Here is a 20,237-nt window from a genome sequence, read left to right as displayed (position 1 = left end):
ATCAAATTCAGAGTACTTGGGAGCAAATCAATTTCAAAAGGTGTGTGTGTGTGTGTCTTACATAAGAGAATATATATACACAGGGTCCTCCGTGCAGCAGAACAGCCACAAATGTTAGCTCCTTTCTGTTGTCCCTTGGAAATAGCCATGTCCTGGGAGTCTTTTTTTAAAAATCACAATTTAAGCAATTTCTGGCCTATACTATTCTCTAACAACATTCAGAAACACCGAAGAAAAAGAAATAAACCGGGAGTTCCCATCATGGCTCAGCAGGTTAAGGACCTGACATTGTCTCTATGAGAATGAGGGTTCAATCCCTGACCTCGCTCAGTGGGTTCAGGATCTGGCATCGCCGTGAGCTGTGGTGTAGGTCACAGATGCGGCTCAGATCTGGTGTTGCTGTGGCTGTGGTGTAGGCTGGCAGTTGCAGCTCCTATTCAACCCCTAGCCTGGGAACTTCCACAGGCCACAGGTGTGGCCCTAAAAAGCAAAAAATAAAAATAAAAAATCAACGAAACTCTTCTTCAAAGAACATAGGTCTCCATCCTACCTATACGTGAGAATCACCCGAGGAACTTTAAAAAAATACAGACACCCAGGCTCTTTCTCGGACCAATCAGACAGTCTGTGCAGGAAGGAATCTCAAGCACGGGTCTTTTAAATGCTCCCCAGGTAATTCTAAGGTGTGATGAGGGTTAAAAGCACCCACCCAAAGCCACAGAGGAGCCTTTTACAGCAGAAGCAAGAGCAAGGCCTTCTTGATTCTGGGCCCCTGTGTCCCCACCATGCCCATCATATAACTTTCCAGCACCTTCTCCTAAAAACACTAGCTTTCCTGTTTTATTTTTAGTTTCAAAAAACTCTTGCCAAAAGAAAACAGACTCCGAAGTCCAACTGATGAAAAAGGTGAAAACGGGAGGTGGTGGAGTTCCCGCTGTGGCTCAGCAGTAATGAATCCGACTGGTATCCATGAGGATGCCCGTTCAATCCCTGGCCCTGCTCCGTGGGTTAAGGAGCTGGCATTGCTGGAGCTGTGGTGTAGGCCAGCAGCTGTAGCTCCAATTAGACTCCTAGCCTGGGAACTTCCGTGTGATGCAGGTGCAGCCCTAAAAAGCAAAAAAAAAAAAAAAAAAAAAGGTTGGGGGGAGAATGTATGGTGCCTAGAGTCCTTCAGGTTCCGGCCTTCCACATGTCCTCCAAAGCCAAAGTGCCAGAGGTGGAAGTGCTGTGTACTCAGTCAGCCACAGATGTGGGCTGAAAACCCCATCTAGTGTGGCACAGCACCCCCACTGTGTACCACAGACCATTAGATCCTCAAGACACTAACAGATGCTATGGGGGAAAATAATGATAACAACGGGAGGGCGGCTATGGTCAAAATATCTTAGAAAAACACCACCCACGATCTCCCACTCTTGAATAGTAAAGGCTATGAGAGGCCCTGTAGTTAAAAAATGTTTAATATAAAAGGTTTTAAAAATTCAAATACATATGCAAATTTAAAATGTATATATTTAGTAAATGATATATATATTTATAGTATATGTAGTAAAATATATACTTATAGCATATATAATAAGATGTGTGTGTGTGTATACATACATAGTTTAACCTAATACTTCCTCAGCTTACTTGACCAAGGAACAGTTTTGTAAGGCATATTGTCATTCACAGGACTCAGTGCAGAAATTCAATTCCTTCTTGTGAAAGATGAGAAAACGGGGGCTCAGGAGCTGATGTAAGGTTAGGAAGCACAGTCTGCCAATGCCTCCCTGTCTGACCCTGAACCCCCCGGGCTTCCATGACCTGGGCTGTGTCCAGCACGCTGACAGCTTCCCACCCTAGGGCACCTGTGTTGGCCATCCCTGTCTCAGAACTTCCTCTGGTCCCACGGAAGTTCACTCGGGGGCAGGAATGATGAGGGCTGGTGCATAAATGCTTCGCTTTCCCATCTTCCTGGATGGGATGTGCTCCATGTGGATTTTCTGAGAGCCTCCAGGGAGTTGAGCCCCAAGTACCTACCTCGAAGGTCTGCTCAGGAGTGGCCCTCTCATTGGCTAACCTCCTTTTCCTGCCCCTAACCCTGTTTCCTTACCTGTGCTTCCCAGAATCAACCTCCTAATGAGTTCAACTTGAAGTCTGCTTTTGGAGAACCCAAGCAAAGAGTTACTCAGAGAGCTAGGTACACAAAATGATCTAAATTTAAAGTCTAGTTCAGACACTAGTAGATGATTTTTTGGCCATGCCCACAGGCATGCCGAAGTTCCTGGGCCAGGGAGAGAACCCAAGACATAGCAGGGAAAACAATGGGTCCTTAACCACAAGGCCACCAGGGAACTCCAGCAGATGATTTTTTTAAAGAGCAGTTTTAGGTTTACGGCAAAAATATGGGGAAGGTGCAGAGATTTCACATATACCCCCACCCTCAAACATACATAGCCTCCCCCCTGCCACCATAGTAGGACACAAGTTACAATAAATGAAGCTACACTGACACATCACTATCATTCAAAGCCCATTGTCTACATGAGGGTTTGCTCTTAGTGCTGTATGTCCTATGGGTTTGGACAAATGTATAATGACATGTACCCATCATTAGAGCATCATACAGAGAAGTTTCACAGCTTTAAAAATCCTCTGTGGTAATGATTTGGTTTTTACCATGAAATCAGATTCAAGTTTAAGGTTCCAAGTTTTAGGTAGACATAGACATTCTCTCCTGAGACAAGCAGCTAAAACTTACCACAAAAATCAGAAGAGTAGAAGCTTTTTCTTCCCTCTGACACACACACACACAAAAAAAAAATTGAGAAATAAGGTTGTGTCAGAGATAAAGCCTTTTGCCTTATCTTCAGAAAAAAGGCAGGGTTGATCCATCTCTGTGCCCTCCAGTGAAAGGTCACAGACAAATAATCAGTCATGTTGCGAGAATGTTCTTTAAGAGCTAAGAAGGAAACAGACATGCTTCAGAAAGTTGAACTCAGGAATTTCTGAACAGGCTGCACATCTGAGATGGCTCCAGGCTGCCAATATTTTTTTCACAAACAGCGAATAAATTTGCTCAAGAAATTAGCTGTCAATAGCAGGGGTATGAAAATCTAGCCAGAGCTCTAAGTTTGGCCAAGGATCTCAAACTGTTTTCCAGATATTTGGGGCTCAGTAAAATCTAACACATTTTCCCCGGGAATTTTTTTTCCACTTTAATTTTCTAAATCCTAAAATTGTAAGGGAACTTTGATATGGGCTTCTTAAACCTGAGTTGATATTAACCAAGGAAACCTGAGTTGATATTAATCATCTCCTGATGATTGCTTTAATGGAAGGATTTTCAAGAAACTAACACTTGATTTTGGTGAATGTGATTTTCCTCCATATTTAAATTTTGCACACTCTATATGCTGAGGAGGGTATATTTAAGGTTGAAATCTCATGAGAGGAGCTTACATTTTTCACAGGGAGGGAGAAGAAGACACACACACACACACACACACACACACACACACACACACACACACACAGAAAGAATCTATAGGGGCTTCAAGCAACCTGCCCTGAGAGCTGGGAGGAGAGAAATATCTATTAAGGCAGAGAAAATGCAGCCCTTGCCTTTCACCCTGGAGGAGACTGATAATGTCTAAGGCCAGTTGGACAAGAGTCAGGACAGACTCTTGTTGTTAGAATCCATCTGCTCAGCTCTGAGTATCTGAAGAACTGGAGGATTCAGGGTCGTGTGCTTCAGAACACAGCTACATTTCTGACCTACCTTCATCAAAAGCCACGTTTGCCTAGAAATCTATCCCCGGAAGTCCTTGTGCCCCATGAGGATGTGACCTGTTGCTCCTTCCTCACTGCCTTCTCCATCCTCAGCTCTTGCCACGTCCATTGCCAGGAACTTTCCGCTGACCTGGCGTCAGACCTCTACCCCGGACAAATGAGCAGACCATCTGACCTTCCACTTGCTTAGCTCTGAGAGCAGATATCACTTTAAAGGGCAGAGAGTCCGTCTGAAGGTTGTTCTCCATCTCCTTGACCCCACGCCGTGCAGCTCCTGCTAGTGGAAGACCACCTCATCTCCCCACTTCCACCTGTACACCTCCCACCAAGCCTCTCCATGGATATGCCACCTTCTCCATCCAGGGCAAATCACCCTCTGCAGATGACATAAGGGGTCTCCTACAAGGAATGTTTTGACAGGGTGATGGGAAAGGTCCCCTTTGACCACAAAGGACTCCCTCAGAAGCCCAACACAGGACCAAAATGTCCATCATTCAGCTCCTTTCTCTGGAGTAAAACATGGAAGGCAGGTGTCTAGGGAAGTGGCAAACATGCGATGTCCTTATCAACCATAGGCATGCTCGCTAAAGTGAGTTTATCACATTTGTTCTGGCCACCAGCAGGGATAATGAAACTGGATCATGGACACGAAGTATCTGCTAAGATCTGACAAGGAAGGATGCTAAGGGCCTATGGGGTTGAGCAATCAAAACGGTTCTCCTTAGAAAAGGGAACTCTCCTATACCACTGGTGGGAATGTCAGTTGGTGCATCCACTACGAAGAACAGTATGAAGGTTCCAAAAAAACCGAAAAATAGAGTTACCAAGTGATCCAGCAAGCCTACTCCTGGGCATATACCCACAAATGAAGAAAACTCTAATTTGAAAAGATACAAACAGCCCAAGATTCAAAGCATCACTATTTACAATAGCCAAAACATGGAAGCATCCTACGTGTCCACCAACAAATGAATGGATAAAGAAGATGTGAGATATATATATATCACATGTGTATATATATATATATATCAGCTATAAAAGCATGAAATAATGCCATTCACAGCAACATGGATGGACCTAGAGATTATCATACTAAGTGAAGTAAATCAGACAAAGACAAATATCATATGCTATCAGTTGTATGTGCAATCTACAAAAAAGATAAAATGAACTTATTTACAAAACTGCAACAGACTCACAGACATAAAAAACAAACTTATGATTACCAAAGGGGAACGAGGAGGAGGGATAAATTAGGAGTTTAAGATTAACAGATACATACTGCTGTATATGAAATAGATAAATAGCAAGGACCTACTGTATAGCATAGGGACCTGTATTCATATCTTATAATAACCTGCAGTGGGAAAACCTGAAAAATAATATAGTACATATTTACATATATTATATATATAACTGAATCACTTAGCTGTACACCTAATATTAATACAACATTGTCCATCAATGATACTTTGATAAAAAAGTTACTCCTTAGTTATGGGAATAAGAAGGGGGGCAGGCATTAAGGAGACAAAATAAGGGCCCAACAAAATAAGCAGACAAAATATGCCCGAAAAAGAACATAGCCCCAAGGAGAATATACACAGGTAGGAAAAGATGATGAAATTCCTATGAAAACACACAAAAAAATTCCACCGTATGACCCAGCAATCCCACTCTGGGGCACTTATCAGGACAAAACTTTCCTTGCAAAAGATATGTGTACCCAGAGTTCCCGTCGTGACGCAGTGGTTAATAAATCCGACTAGGAAACATGAGGTTGCAGGTTCGATCCCTGGCCTTCTCAGTGGATTACGGATCCATAGTTGCCGTGAGCTGTGGTATAGGTCGCAGACGCAGCTTGGATCCCGAGTTGCTGTGGCTCTGGTGTAGGCCAGTGGCTACAGCTCCGGTTAGACCCCTAGCCTGGGAACCTCCAAATGCCGCGGGAAGCAGCCCTAGAAAAGACAAAAAGACAAATTTTAAAAAAAAGATACATGCACCCATATGTTCACTGCAGCACTATTCACAATAGCCAAGACCTGGAAACAACCTAAATGTCCATCAACACATGAATGCATTAAGAAGATGTGGTACATATACACAATGGAATACTACTAAGCTATAAACAAGGACAAAATAATGCCATTTGCAGCAACAGGGATGGAACTAGAGACTCTCCTACTAAGTGAAGTAAGTCAGAAAGAGAAAGACATATCATATGATATCACTTATATCTGGAATCTAATATACAGCACAAATGAACCTATTCACAGAAAAGAAACTCGTGGCCTTGGAGAACAGACTTGTGGTTGCCGAGGGGGAGGGAGAGGGGAGGGAGTGGGATGGACTGGGAATCTGGGGTTAATAGAGGCAAAGCATTGCATTTGGAGTGGATAAGCAATTTGGAGTGGATAAGCACAAGGAACTACATGATGAAACATGATGGAGGATATTGTGAGAAAAAGAATATATATATTTTGTACATATATATGGCTGGGTCACTTTGCTATACAGTAGAAATTGACAGAACACTGTAAATCAACTGTAATGGAAAAAATAAAAATCATAAACAAAGAAAACAATGTTGTAGTCATCCCTCAGGGAGGAGACACAGTATTAGGTACTTAGCAATACAGTCTCTGGCTTGATTATCATGAGCCTTACTCTAGGTAGGTATTTTCGTTTCCATTTTACAGATGAGTATGTTGAGGCTCACAGAAAACTCACCCCGACCTTATTCACACTACTCTGAAGCGGAAGCTTGTAGGTTCAAGCCCAGATTTCCCCTCCAAAGGTCATTCCCATTCCACTCGGTCGCAGCATCTTCCTAATCATGCATTAGCTGCAGTATAGTTAGCACATATGTACTTTCTCAGGGAAGAAGAAAGACAGAGAGGAAAAAATTCCACTAGGTTTCAGACTAGAGGCTTGGCCCGGAGCAGCAAAAATGTCAGTAAGCTAAATCGACCGTTGTTCCTTTGCCTCACGTCCCACCATTCACCTAAGTCCACGGCTCCCAACTGGGGACTCAGAGGCACTGCAAGGGATCTGTGTATCCATTTGCACACTGAACTTTGTCTGCAGACAAAATACATCACAAACATCTATTCCTGTGATTGATAATATGCCAGTGGATTCAAAAGTGTTACTGAATTCACAGACGCTATTTATCATTGTATATTTCCCAACCTAGGAATATTAAAAGCCTAATTAGAATCATATGAGATGGACGTTTTGGTTATTAAAAAGGGATTTTCAACCCTACGATCCAGAAATTCCACTCTTAGATATCAACTCATGTGTTCACCCATAGACATTATACAGGAATGGTCAAAGCAGCATATTCCTAATTTCCTCAAAATGGAAACAACCCAAACGCCAACAAGACCGCAAGGGATAAATACCTCGTCGTTCAGTCACACCGTGGCATACGACACAGCAGCAAACGTGAACAGACCACAACTGAACTCAACAAGATGAATCTCACACCGGGATACAGAGCTAGGGGACCAGAAACATAAAAGGCACCCTCTGTGGAATTCCACTTGTAAAATATTCAAAAACGAGCAAAATGAATCTATGCGGTTAGAAGTCAGGAGAAAGGTTACCTCGAGGTGTGTACGGGGCAGCAGGTGGAGGTTGAGTGAAGAGGGGTGTGTAATGCTCAGCTCCTTGATTATCCGGAAGTTGGTTACATGAGTGCATCCAGCAAATGAACGCTCCTCGAGCTGTGGGTGTGATTTGCATATGTTTTTATATTTATATTTTAATAGAAGATTTTTAAAAGAGAGGGTCGTATCTATACCATGAATGACCACTACTCTGTATGAAGGTTTATCCCAACCAAGACAGACACTGATGTTTTTCCCTCCCCATTTTCACTCAGGCCATCTCCCCAACTTCCAATCGCCCACCCCACCATCTCTGCCTATAAAAACCATCTTCCTTCTTCCAGACCCAGCTCCACAGCACCACCTCCGAGGAACCGCCTCTGCTTCTCGAACCAGATGTGAATTCAGGCTCCCCAAGCCCCAGGGAGCTTTCACAGCAATTTCTCAGATCACAACGTGGAGGTCCCCGGAGCCTAGCATAGCACACTGCTTGCCAGATGACAGGTTGTCAGTGCAGGTTTTCTATTGTTCTAATAATCTCTACCTCTTAACCTCTTAGTGCAAGACTTACGTTGACCTTCCTCCTTGCCCTGAAGAAGCTCCTAGTCTTGGGAGAATCTCTGTCTACCCATCGCATCGCCCACCACACCAACCCATTACCAGCCTTTCCGCAGGTGCTCAGCTAATGGTTTTGAATGAAGACATAGGTCCCCCGGAAAAAGAACTTGGAGTGGAAGAGATGCCCCGAAGATCTCAGCAGCTCTATATCCTACATGTACAAAGGGAAATCAAGAAGAATTCAAGAGGAATATTGCCCTTTCTTCCTGGTGGCTGATTATTTCATTGAAATGATACCAGAATGAATACCCGCCCCTTAGGGGTCCAATGAGCTATACAGGCAAAAATGTGGGTTTTTTTTTTTTTAACAAGAAGAAAACTGAAGGCAGCTGAGATGCTTGGAGCATGGTCATGAAGAACTCTACCCAATTCCAAGTCCCTTGGACCAACCTTGGCTTCCAGCACAGCAGGAAAAGGAATCCAACAATCAAATCAACAAGTCAACATGCAATGAAAGAAGACAGAAGTAGCAGCGACAAATAAGCCTTCAAGTTCACTTGTCTTCCAGGGGAGCCCTGGTGTTTCTGAAGACCCCCACTCCCCACCCCCGTGTACCCTCAGCCTATCTTTCTGCCTCCTGCCTTCCCTTTTCCCTCCATTTTTCTCACTAACCTGCACACCATCCAGGACAAATTCATTGTGAAATGATTTTTTTTTTCATCATTGGGGCAAAATGAGCAGCACTGGAGCGCTAAGATTCCTGAATTCATAATATTGCTGCCATCCGTGATTTGAGCTTTCTCTTTTCTGTTGGCAGAAGCCAACACATTAGGAGATATTTTCCAGCATTACAGTCAAACTGTGCATTTTTAGATTTGTGGGCAGGCTGAGTGATCTCCAGCCAGAGTCTCAGCCCTCAGCCCGACATTCCTATGTCAGTCTCTTACCACAGCATCATTCCTGGCCTCCCCCAAGTCATGGCTTCGGAGAAAATGAAGCACATTTTCAGAATTTAATTTAAGAATAACCCAGGCAACCTCAGGCCAGCTGACAAGGCAGCGGGTGAAGTCAGCCGAAGGAACAGTAGATATTGGCAAAATATATGTGGTCAACATCTCCCACCAGCAAGAACTTTGCATCAGGAATTTCATCAACAGAACATTGTACATTAACTATAATAAAAAAAATTTTAAGCAATGAGGTCCTGCTGTACAGCACAAGGAGCTATATACAATCACTTGTGATGGAACATAATGGAAGATAGTATGAGAAAAAGAATATATATATACATGGGTCACTCTGCTGTACAGCAGAAATGGACAGAACAGTATAAATCAACTATACCTACAAATTTTTAAAAAAAATAAGTGCATCAAAAGTTAGAGTTTACAGGTCCAAACAGCCTCATGGGCCCACATCTTAGGGTTTTTATTACAATCACAAGAAAACAGAGCATTTGAATTAAAATATGTGTACTAGAACTAACCTACTTATCTTTCAGGTGTCAACAGGAATTTAATTTCTTAAGGAAGCCTGGCCGAAGGCTTGTCTTCAGACTGATGTTCTCCCCCGAAAGCCTTTGCCATGATTGTTATTTTACTAATAATTACGTGGGCAAGCACACATACAATGCCTGATGCTCCATGGAAAAATAAGTTCCGTGAGAGCAGAGACTGGAGCTGTCTCGTTCACGGCTGGCCCCAGGATCAGGGAAATACTGGCTATAGCTGACACCTGCTCGTTGGCTACACAGATTACTAGAACCTAGTAATCCAGCACTCCCACCCACCATGATCGGAAAGCAGGAAGGAGAGACCAGTGTTTTTCATGAGCCCATATCGATGGTGAACCCATGATCAAATTTTCCTTCCTTTTTCTTTCTGCCATGTCCCTGAGTGATGGCACCACCCTTCTCCAAGTCAACCAGTTTCAAAAACCTAAGAAACACCCCTCGTCCTGTCCTCTTGGCCAATTTACCTACTTCTGACTCATTGATGCTACCTCTCCAAGCTTTCTTCCAGCTGCCTGCTCCTGCAAGTCAACCAGCTTCAAAACCTGAGACACACCTCTGATTCCGTCCTCCACGATAATCCACCTACTTCTGGCTAGGTGATGCCTCCTCTCCAAGCTTTCTTCCAGCTGCCTGCTCCTCTCCTTCCTCCTGTTACCCCTGCCCCGGTTCTTGTTTCCACTCTCCTGGACATCCAAGTGGCCTCTCTCTTAACCAAGTCTCCTTATTCCTAGCTAGCAGGTAATTCTTGGTACTTTCAGATCACCCCCTCCTAGGAAAAAAAAAGCACTCATGAATTCCTCACAACCTGGTGAATAAAATTTCAATGCCATACTTTGGAATACTTCGGGGTCTCCCATCTGTCTCTGGCTTCCTTCCCAGATGAGCCTTCTGTGTTCAGCTGAAATGCCCCTTGAGGCAGGAAGTCTTTCCTAAGTCCTCCTCCACCTGAAAATGCAACCAAATGCTTCCCCCGCATTTTTGGGAGCTGTGTAAATGTTCAATTTTATAAACCCTAAAGCATCTGCGAAATTGTTCCTATTAGTCTAGAAAGACCTTCCAGCCATAATTTAGATCACATTGGTCTTTGTTTACCCAAAAATGCCTAACACTCTGTCTGCTACAGAGTGGCTTTTCAAAAACTATTTCTCAACCTTAATCAATTTCAGTCCTTCATTCATTCCTTCAAACACGCAGACTCTGTTTACTAACCCCAGCCCCACCCCAGGGACAATGATGTAGAATAATTTTATGACCTCAGACATGTAACTTTAATCCTTCCATGGCTTTGTCTCTTCCTCTGCAAAACGAGCTACGCTGTGGACCAAATAAAATAAAGCACTCAGCCTGGTGCCTGGCACATAGTATATGCTCAATAAATGTTAACCTCTTATTATTATTACTTCACAAGGCAGTCTGTTCTCTTGTTGGGTGGCTATGATTAATAAAACACTTTTTTTTCCAATTCTGAGTTAAATTCTTCTTCATCGATCAGAGCTCCTTTGCCTGTAGGCAATCAGAATGAAGTGTCTCCAAAGCAGGCTCAGATACACTTTTAAAAACCTGATTCTCAGCCCCAGGCCTGGAATGAGGAAAGGAAAACTGGGGTCAGCTAGGGAGAGAAGCTGGGTTTCATTAATTCCGTGGGTTTCTGAAAAGGGCTAAGGTTCTGTAAGTTGGTGTTCATTTTCTACCTTAGGAGTTTCACTCTGGGAGTCCAATCTACTGCTTAAATTTCACTGATTTCCTTTAGCTGTAGGATTTGGGGAAGCAAGGAAAATTCTGCAAAATGACTTCACCACTGGCAGTCAACTTTCCCTTGGCCAAACTGGCTTGCAATTGCTCTTAAGAGTGTCAAGGGCTTCCAAATTAGCTGAGGCTGTCTGATGCTGAGTTGGCTCCTTGAGGTAGGTTATGGCCATGACTTGAGTCTTGTGCAAAGATGGATCCAGCCACCCTGAAGAAGTCTGTGCTCTGCTGTCCTCGCTTCCCCCAGCCCCTGGTTCAACGCCTGCTGGTAACCATGACACCTAAGGAATTGCTTTCATTTCTCCAAGTTCCCACCCCCTCTTCAACTGTGTTCTACTACCTCTGGGTTAGTAATTCTTTTCATAAATGGCCTTCAACAGACAGAAGATTCCTTCCTTTAAGAGACCAGCCTTCTGGGGTTCCATCGTGGCTCAGTGGTTAACGAATCCGACTAGGAATCATGAGGTTGCGGGTTCGATCCCTGGCCTTGCTCAGTGGGTTAAGGATCTGGCGTTGCCGTGAGCTGTGGTGTAGGTCGCAGACGCAGCTCGGATCCCGAGTTGCTGTGGCTCTGGCATAGGCTGGCGGCTACAGCTCTGATTCAACCCATAGCCTGGGAATCTCCATATGCCAGGGGAGGACATGGCAAAAAGAAAAAAAAAAAGAGAGACCAGCCTTCTTCTTTCCATCACCGTGCTCAACGGCTGCGCTGTCTTTGCTCTAAGGGTGCACAAGCCAAGCTGCAAAGCAGCTTCCATGTCCTCATGCAGGTCTAAAGGCTGACGACACTGCCAGCATACTGTCAGAAATCTGAAACCATTTCTAGAAAACTCAAGAAGCGTCTGTAACTCTCCAGTGGTAGCAGTGACTCATTTTCAATTAACTTCAGAGTAATCCATCATCGTCTTCAACTCAAGCACCCAAGGAGGAGTGAGTTATATAGCATTTTTACAAAAATCCATGGAGCATGCACACTAACCTGCAGCCTGACAGCACAGCTTCCCCTCACGGACCTCCACCTCTGCTTTTGTCCTCTACAATCTACTCTCCACCAGATCCCAGAGTAATTTTTCTTTGGCTGCGCCTATGACATATGGAAGCTCCCAGGCCAGGGATGGAGCCACAGCAGTAACCTGAGCCACAGCAGTGACAGTGCCAGGCCCTTAACTGCTAGGCCACCAGGGAACTCCGAGAGTGATTAAAATTAATATGTCATACTACCTTACAGTCTTGATTTCAGGAAAAAAAAAAAAAAAGGTTCTACAGCTTCAACTGTATTCCAGATGAAACCATGGGTATCTGAGTCCTATAAACCCTGGATCTTGAGGTTTCTCTACCCCCTCACAGCCTGCCCGCCTTTGCCTACTACACACAAGCAGGATTCCTCCCGGTTCCTCAAATGTGTCGAGACTGTTGTGGCTACAGGCCCATAGTCATTGTACTTGCTCTTCCCTCCGCCTGGATTTCTCCTCCCCAAGTTCTAAATATATGCCTCAGTCTGCTATTTTGGCTCCCCTCTTACATTTAGCTTTCTCTGAGAACCGCCAAGTAGAACCCCCTTCCTCAACCTGCAACGCTGCACTTTAAGTCATTCAGCATATTTTCTTGACGCCAGCCTTCTTGGGATTGCCGTGATTTATTTGCGGGGTCGATGGCCCTAATTCTACATAAATAAAAAGGCTAATGAGAGTCAACAAGTATGACGTGCCTGGTGCGGGGGAACATATATCAATCCTACAGCCGTTCAACACCGTGAATCGGATCGAAGCGTTTCCTCCATAACCGCCACGGAGCTACTACCGCCAGGGAGGAGGGTCGGGCAGAGGAAATACTCCCTTTTCTTTAGCAGGGTCTTGCTTATTGCATAAGACTTACCCGGCAGAGCTGCTCGTTGCCACTGGAAGACTCGAGTCGGATGGAGCCGCAACATGAAGGTTCTTCTTTAATATTCCAGTTCCCTCTAGAATTGAATTACCAGCCTATACATATTCCTGAGATGGTGCAAGAGAAATAACACGAATCAGAAAAGGAATTTCTCCTTGACCACTGTCCATCGTCCTTTCTCTCCACACCCAGACTATCCATCCTGGAACTTCTCTCGGTGGGTGAATGAAGAAGCGTGTGGCTTGTGACATGAGCAAGAGGCACATCTGAGTTTCCCAAGGTCTAGAAGTGGAAAACACAGAAATAAAAACCCAAATAAAGGAGTAAAAATAGTAGCAATATTAGTCAATCCTAGCATCCAGTGAGTGTTTATTCTGTGCCAGAAAGGGTTCTAAGCCTTTTGCACATGCTATTTCATTTCACTCCCATATCAGGAAGTTCCTTCTGTGGTGCAGTGGGTTAAGGATCTGCCTGCAGTGGCTTGGGGTCACTGCAGAGGCTGGGGTTCCATCCCCAGCCCAGAGCAGTGGGGCAGGGTCTGGCGGTTGTAGCAGCCATGGCGTTGTAGGTCACAGCTGTGGCTCAGCTTCGAATCCTGGGAACTTCCATATGCTGCAGGTGCAGCCAATAAATAAATAAATGAAGAAATAATTTACATGTAAAAAAAATAAATCCTATATCAATTGCTTTCTTTGAACCCAAGAAATCTGACTTCATCACCTTCCTCTTAATCACTTACTGCTCCTCCACGCTCCAGAGGAACTGGAGAGTTCAGACATCCCAAACAGTGCTGACAACACCCAAGTACTCTGAGTCCCGGGCGGGACAGGGTTTGCCAAAGTGGCCAGGCTGGGCCTCCGCCAACTTGGCTGAAATCATGAGAGAGTGAAACGTGTGATGGATCCATTCAATCCTGTGTGATACAGTCTCGGAGAAAGTTCTAGGGATTCTTGTGAACCTCCCCTCTCTTCTACTGGGCAGGTCTTTTGTTCCTCACCCTTGCCTGGGCCATTTCCACAGACTCCTCTGCATCCGTTTCTTCTCTTTCATCACACAGCCAATGATCGCCCTCAATCTCAGTTCCCATCACATTGACCCCATTACCTACGGAACCACCTGCGTCTGAATCCCAGGGTGGCCACTTACTGTTCGGGGAAACTGGAACATGTCACATGCCCTCATTGAAGGTCAGGTGCCTTCATCACACATGGAACTAAAATAACTTCCTGGCAATGTCTTTTGGAGGATCTAGTTCATAGTAACTGCTCCAAAAAACGGTACCTCTGTTGCAAACGTCTACGGTGACGTTCTCTGTGCCTGAGATTGCTTCCTGCTCTCCTACCTGTGGCCCAAATGTCATCAATAACGCAAAGGTTGGTGTGGATTTCTCCTCCTGCAGAAAACCATTCCAGCTTCCTCCCTCTAGAATCAAGGGGGATGCTGCCCCTGCTTTGAACGAGCAAAGCCCTCAGTTATGGACTTGATGACTCTTCCTAGCATGTTCAAGCTCCTGGAGGTGAGCGTGTATAAATCACACTACTATCTCCAAAGCCATCTGTCCCAGGGCTTTGCCTATGCCTCAGTGACGCTCGGTGAAGATGAGTGAATGAGCAGGATGAAGTCCAATCTCAATATTTTTAGATCATCTTGAAAAACCACATGTATTAAATAATAACCTATTCATGCGACAAACAGGCGGGAAACTGACCTGACAAACTTTATACTCTTTTCTCTCCTGTCCTTCTTCTCCCTGATTCCTGCTGTCATCACCAGCCAGGATCACCCCTTTATTTCTGAGCTCAAGTCTTGGGAAGCAGGGAGCGAGTGGGAACCTTCGATATGTTCCTGCTGGCACACGGAGGCTGGCTCACAGAGTTAGGTCATTTTGCTTTCTTTTTAACAGTAAGCAAAATAGGAAATCAATACAGAAGTCATAGAGCATAGCACGCTGTCAGGTTTCCCTGGGTTGGGCTCCCGCTGAGCCCAAAGAACTGGAGAAATTTCCTCAGTGTCTTGGTTGGCTGCTGAGTCTATGAACACTGCAGGTTGGCTGCTGGGCTCCATCCTGCTAGACAGAAACAAACACTCACTCGATTTGCTTCCTTGTTAAAGCACCCCAGAACTTTTGTTTTTCTTTCTGGCCATGCCCACAGCATGTGGAAGTTCCCAGGCAAGGGACGGAACCCACGCCATCGCAGCGACCCAAGCCTCGGTGGTGACAATGCCAGGTCCTTAACCTGCTGAGCCATCAGACACCTCCTGGAAATCTTCCCTCCTGTATTTTAGGCAACTCGGACTGCTACAACAACACCAGACTGGGTGGCTGAAACAACTGACATTTACTTCCCACAGTTCTGATGGCTGGAAGTCTGAAGTCAGGGCGCCAGCCTAGACGGGTGCTTGGCGAGGACTCGCTTCTTGCTTATAGACCACTCAGCATCTGACTGTATCTTCACATGATCGGGGGTGGGGGGGGGGGAGCACCTCTCTCCTGTCACTTTTTTTAAGAACATTCACACCATTCATGGGGCTCCACTCTTTATGACATAATACCTTCCAAAGGCCCCACCTCCAAACAGCATAGTATTGCAGATTTGAATGGTGGGGGGGGACCACAAACGTTCATTCATAACACCCCAAGCACCAATATCTCAGAACAGCTCATCCCAGGTCTTACGGACAAAGGCACACCTTATTCCCAGGCAGGGGCAAGCGAGATGGAAGAAACGACAGCAACGTCCCTGCAGACCCAACAGCGTCATCACGTTTCAGGAAGGCAAGAGCAGAAATAATCATTTTCCCTCCACACGCATCTCCCTCACTGGGTTCCAGCCACGTCATTCCCCTGCAGTTCTGCAAACACACCAAGCTCTCGCCCATCTCAAGGCCTCACATGGCCCATTCCCTCTGCCTGTGATGCTCTTCACCTGTTCATATGAATAAATGATCCTGTCCTTTATCCGCCCTCTAAGAATCATCTTTCCTTTAAGCCTCAGCCTAAATATTCATTCTGCAGAGGGGGCTTCCGTGGCCGTGTTTTCTAAATGAAAGGAACCTCCCTTCCCAATTCATCCGTATTTCTTATTTTATTTCCTTCGTGGCACACACCACAATCTCCAGTTCTCCCATTCATTTATTTGCTGGCTCCTTGTTTGTCTTTCCAGAAATGCTATAAATGGAAGAAGGTCAAGAATTACGTCCATCTTTCTTGTTCACCGCTCTGGACACACAGTCAAAGCAGTGACTAAAACAAGTATACAATATATAATCATAAGGAAAGGGGAGGGAGTCAACAAAGACATCCACTCTTTTATTCACAGATAGTGTTACAACCAGGAAATAATCATCTCATTTTATAACAATATCAGATTTCATCATGAGCTCTATTATCCAAATTATTCTGCTGCTAAAAGAAACAGGTCCTCCTCTGTATTCTAGACTATGATTTACCATGAAACATACTCTAGAGACTCTGAATAATAAATCTCGTTTCTCCCAATGGAATTCAACTCCTCGAATCTAAATGCTGACATCCTTAAGCGACGTCAACAAAGAAAAGACAACTTGTAGAAGCAGATGCGGCTATTTTCGAAGGAAAAAAAAAAAAAAAAAGAAGTCTGCCTGCTGTTTTAACTTTGTAAGTCTCAAAGAATTCTTTCATGACAATGCACTGAGGACTACTTCGTGAAAATAAACAGCCACAGAGGAATATGGATTTAATTGTTTGCATTGCTGCATTAGCTAAAATAAAACAGCTGTGATCACAGTCTGGGGCAGAAACTATTGTTCAACAAAGACTTCTATTAAAGATCACCCATTTGATGAGTCTGGCTTTCTAAAATCAGGCATACCACCCGTTGTCCTGAGAGTAACAGTAATTGCAATTTCAGGGGGCATCTGGGTTGGTTTTGGTTTTGGGGGGTTTTTTTTTTGCAGAAGTGTTGTCTCTGACATAGGGCACAGGACTGCTTGAGAGGTTTTTCTCTTTTTCCCCAAATACACAGCTCAAGTTACTCGAAATTACTCAGCAAAACAAATTCCTTTCATATTTCCATAATCCCAAGACACAGGCAAGGTGCTAGGCAAGCGGCTGGGGCTTTTTACAGTTCCAATTCGCTAAAAGATGAAACGGGAAGCAGACTTTGTCCAAGTCCTTCCAAAGAATCTTTGTGCCTAGAACTTTCTCCGAAGGGGCGGGGGACAAGTCTCCAAGGTGGTGGGTTTTTTGTTGTTGTTTGTTTTTGTTTTTCGGCTATTTCTCAGGATCAGAAACCACCTTGAGATAATAAGAAGGCCATGGAGACGTCCATAGAAAATTCATATATGTATTAACATGGAGTTTGAAGCCTGGCCCCCAGAAGCTCTGCAAACACCCTAAAATTATCCATGAACCACAAACTCACAACTTTTATTGTAAAATGCAGAAGTAGGGCTTAAGAATTCAAATTTTTTTTCACCAACCCCATCATCTATCTACTTTGAATAACTCTGCCACACACCAATCTCATCTCTAACCCTTCCAGTGGCCCATCTGCAGACTTTGAAACATGCAATCGCTATCAAGGCAAGTAAGTAAGGAGAAGGGAAGTCTGAAGCAAAGCGCAAAAGGGCTATTTATGGAATAGAAGCCCAAATTTTTATATTTCTAATAGTCCACCCAGTCCTCCACTCGTAAGATTCGGTTCCAATGATTGGCAAGCCAGTCCTTATCAAAGGCAAGTGTAATCTGGAAAGGGTACCTTCAATTGTTCCACTGGGCTCCCGATTCAAAAGGATTCTGCAGTTTTTATTAAACACCCAGATGATCCCGAAGCTGGTGCCTATTCAAACCACAGTTTCAGGGGTTTCCCATCTCGCTTCTCGGTGTCTAAGAAATTCCAATATTTTAGGATCCAGAATACATACTCCTTCCTCTTACACCTGGAAGGGGCACAAACACCATACTGCCTACTCGTTTGAACCAGATATGCCACTAATTTCTTTTCATCTACACCCCTTTTACGGGGAATTTTCAGGGAAGAGGTGGAGTGAGAGGTTTCTAGACCCCAGTGCCTGAGAAGTGCCCCGCTACTGATGATCAGATGATTAGTGGCCATATTTCACCTGCAAAGTGCCCTCTTGTCACATAATGAAACACATTCATGGATGCAACACCAGCGGAGACAGTCAGGGGGGGCCAGCATCTTTCCTGAGGCGACTGACTATCTTTTCTGCCCACCCTTCAGGACCCTCCTGCTCCAGAATGTCTACTGATTTTACCCTACTTCCCACAAATAATTCCTCCCTTTTTGAGTTCCTATTTCACCTGGTTTCACAGTTAATTGTGAACTATAAAATAGAGATAATGCCATTTATTTATTTATTTGTTTGTTTTGGCTATGCTCATGGCACACAGGCGTTGCTGAGCCAGGGATCGAACCTGAGCCACAGTAGTAACAATGCCAGATCCTTAACCCACCGAGCCACAAGGGAACTCTGATAATTTCCCTCCTTGTTCTCCCACTGTTTCTTGTTATCTGCCACATGATTACCCATTCTTTGAGATATGAATATACTTTAAATGCCTCGGCATCTCACACAACATACAAGCAATCACAAATGCAGAGCAGGTGTAGTGGCTTCTGCTGCTTGGCTTGCCAAGGCTCTGTTCCCCTCTTTTCCCCATTCCTCCCTGATAACAGCATCTCAATTTTCCCCTAGGAAACTACTCTCCTCCAGCCTGGGTCCATTTGTTGCAGAGTTTAAAAAGTCACTCCTCCTTCCAGATGTGGGCACATGGTCTAGACTGGGCCAGTCGGCATAAACCATTCCCCTGGCACAAACTATTGGTTCCTGATTACATGACCCCACCTGGGCCAATTAGATTCAGTCCTAAAACTTTGCCAAGCATAACCAAGGTCTCTTGCTGGAGTTGGTGAACTTCCCCAGGCATCATGTCATCCCTAGGAGACGAGCTTCTTGGGAAGGATGCAAGCAGGGCTGAGAGGTAGAGAGCCAGTGCCTGAATCCTTGGGACCTAGCTCCTAAATTCAGCCAGGCCAGAAGCCCTCCCTATCTCCCAAATTTTTCAGTTATACATACACAGTGTACAGCTAATACATGATGACAGGGAGTATTTGAACCCAGTTGGGTATATTTCTATCACTTCAACAAAAAGAGTCCCAACTTATTTCATGCTTAATAAATACTCATTGGTTGCATGAGTAGCCATCTTTAGTCTCAGGAAATGTTGGCTATATCTGGGTTCTGAAAGCCTGCAAAGTACCTTTTTGTATTTTGAACTTTATACTTTGAACACCGATCTGGTCATAAAACTGTGGCCTTTGAAACTGGGCAAATGAACTTGGATCCCAGTTCCACCACTTACAAATGGTGCTGCTTTGGGCATTTTACTGAGGAATCTTTTAAGCGGCGGAAGGCTGCAGTAAAAAAAAAAATAATAATAATATTAATTAATGCGCACCATTATTGCAGGGTCATTTTTACGTTGATGATGGATTGAAGGATGGAGAGACAGACACAAGAATGCACTCTCAAGTCCAGGCAACAGCAGATGAGGCTTTAGACGAAGGCAGCATCACTGGGGAAACACATTAGAGAAAAGATTGCAAAAATTGCATCTTTGTAGCAAGATGAATGGGGGATGTGGGAAAAATAAAGGACACAGAGGTCCAGGAAACTGATCAATTATTTTTATTTTGAGACGGTAAAATAAACAAATGCAGCCTGTGAGCCAGGTGGTGGAGCTGTTCTTCAATTCTCATTTATCTGTTATCTTTAACAACAGCGCAGACAGGTTTGGGGGTAGATCTGCAGCTTCCCGCTTCTTGGAGAAATTGAATAGCTTTTCACGTCTAGGCCAACAGAGGGTGATCTTTCTAGCAAGTGATGCTCTCATCACTTTGATTTAAAGTTGTATTTCCCAAACTGTTAGAGGGATCTGCTGGGGGTATGGGAGGTGGTATTTTTAGGTGGATCACAGCACGTCTAGCTGTGCACAGACAAGGCATGAAATTATTGACTCACATCGGGGGAAGCTGTTCCCTCTCAGGCCTCTTGAATATTTTGTCAAGGAAAAGAAAAATCTCACATGGGGCCTAAACCATCTTCAACACCTCTTTCCAGCTCTTGCTAATCCCCTTGTTTAA

General features: G+C 44.5%; 1 protein-coding gene across 3 annotated transcripts in view; it reads right to left on the bottom strand.

Annotated features, from left to right (window-relative positions):
* Positions 1 to 20,237, bottom strand: part of ADAMTS18 (ADAM metallopeptidase with thrombospondin type 1 motif 18) — a 476,216-nt gene that overhangs the window by 371,992 nt on the left and 83,987 nt on the right. Inside the window, exons 2-4 of one of the 3 annotated variants that reach the window (XM_084959538.1) lie at positions 14,798 to 15,154; positions 13,081 to 13,196; positions 7,386 to 7,505 (exon numbers count right to left, since the gene is read on the bottom strand). The exons of 1 other annotated variant lie outside the window; for it this stretch is intronic. The gene's annotated coding sequence lies outside the window, so the exon portion shown is untranslated. The remainder of the gene's footprint in view (positions 1 to 7,385; positions 7,506 to 13,080; positions 13,197 to 14,797; positions 15,155 to 20,237) is intronic. One more of the 3 variants, XM_084959544.1, reaches the window with a different exon arrangement.

Source organism: Sus scrofa, chromosome 6 (assembly GCF_054392235.1).
Source record: "Sus scrofa isolate SSC_HxYL_T2T_F1_AM1 chromosome 6, Sscrofa_HxYL_maternal_Yorkshire_Landrace_v2.0, whole genome shotgun sequence".
Lineage (NCBI taxonomy): Eukaryota > Metazoa > Chordata > Mammalia > Artiodactyla > Suidae > Sus > Sus scrofa.
Note: the sequence above shows the minus strand (reverse complement) of the source record. Positions and strands in the feature narration are given on the sequence as shown.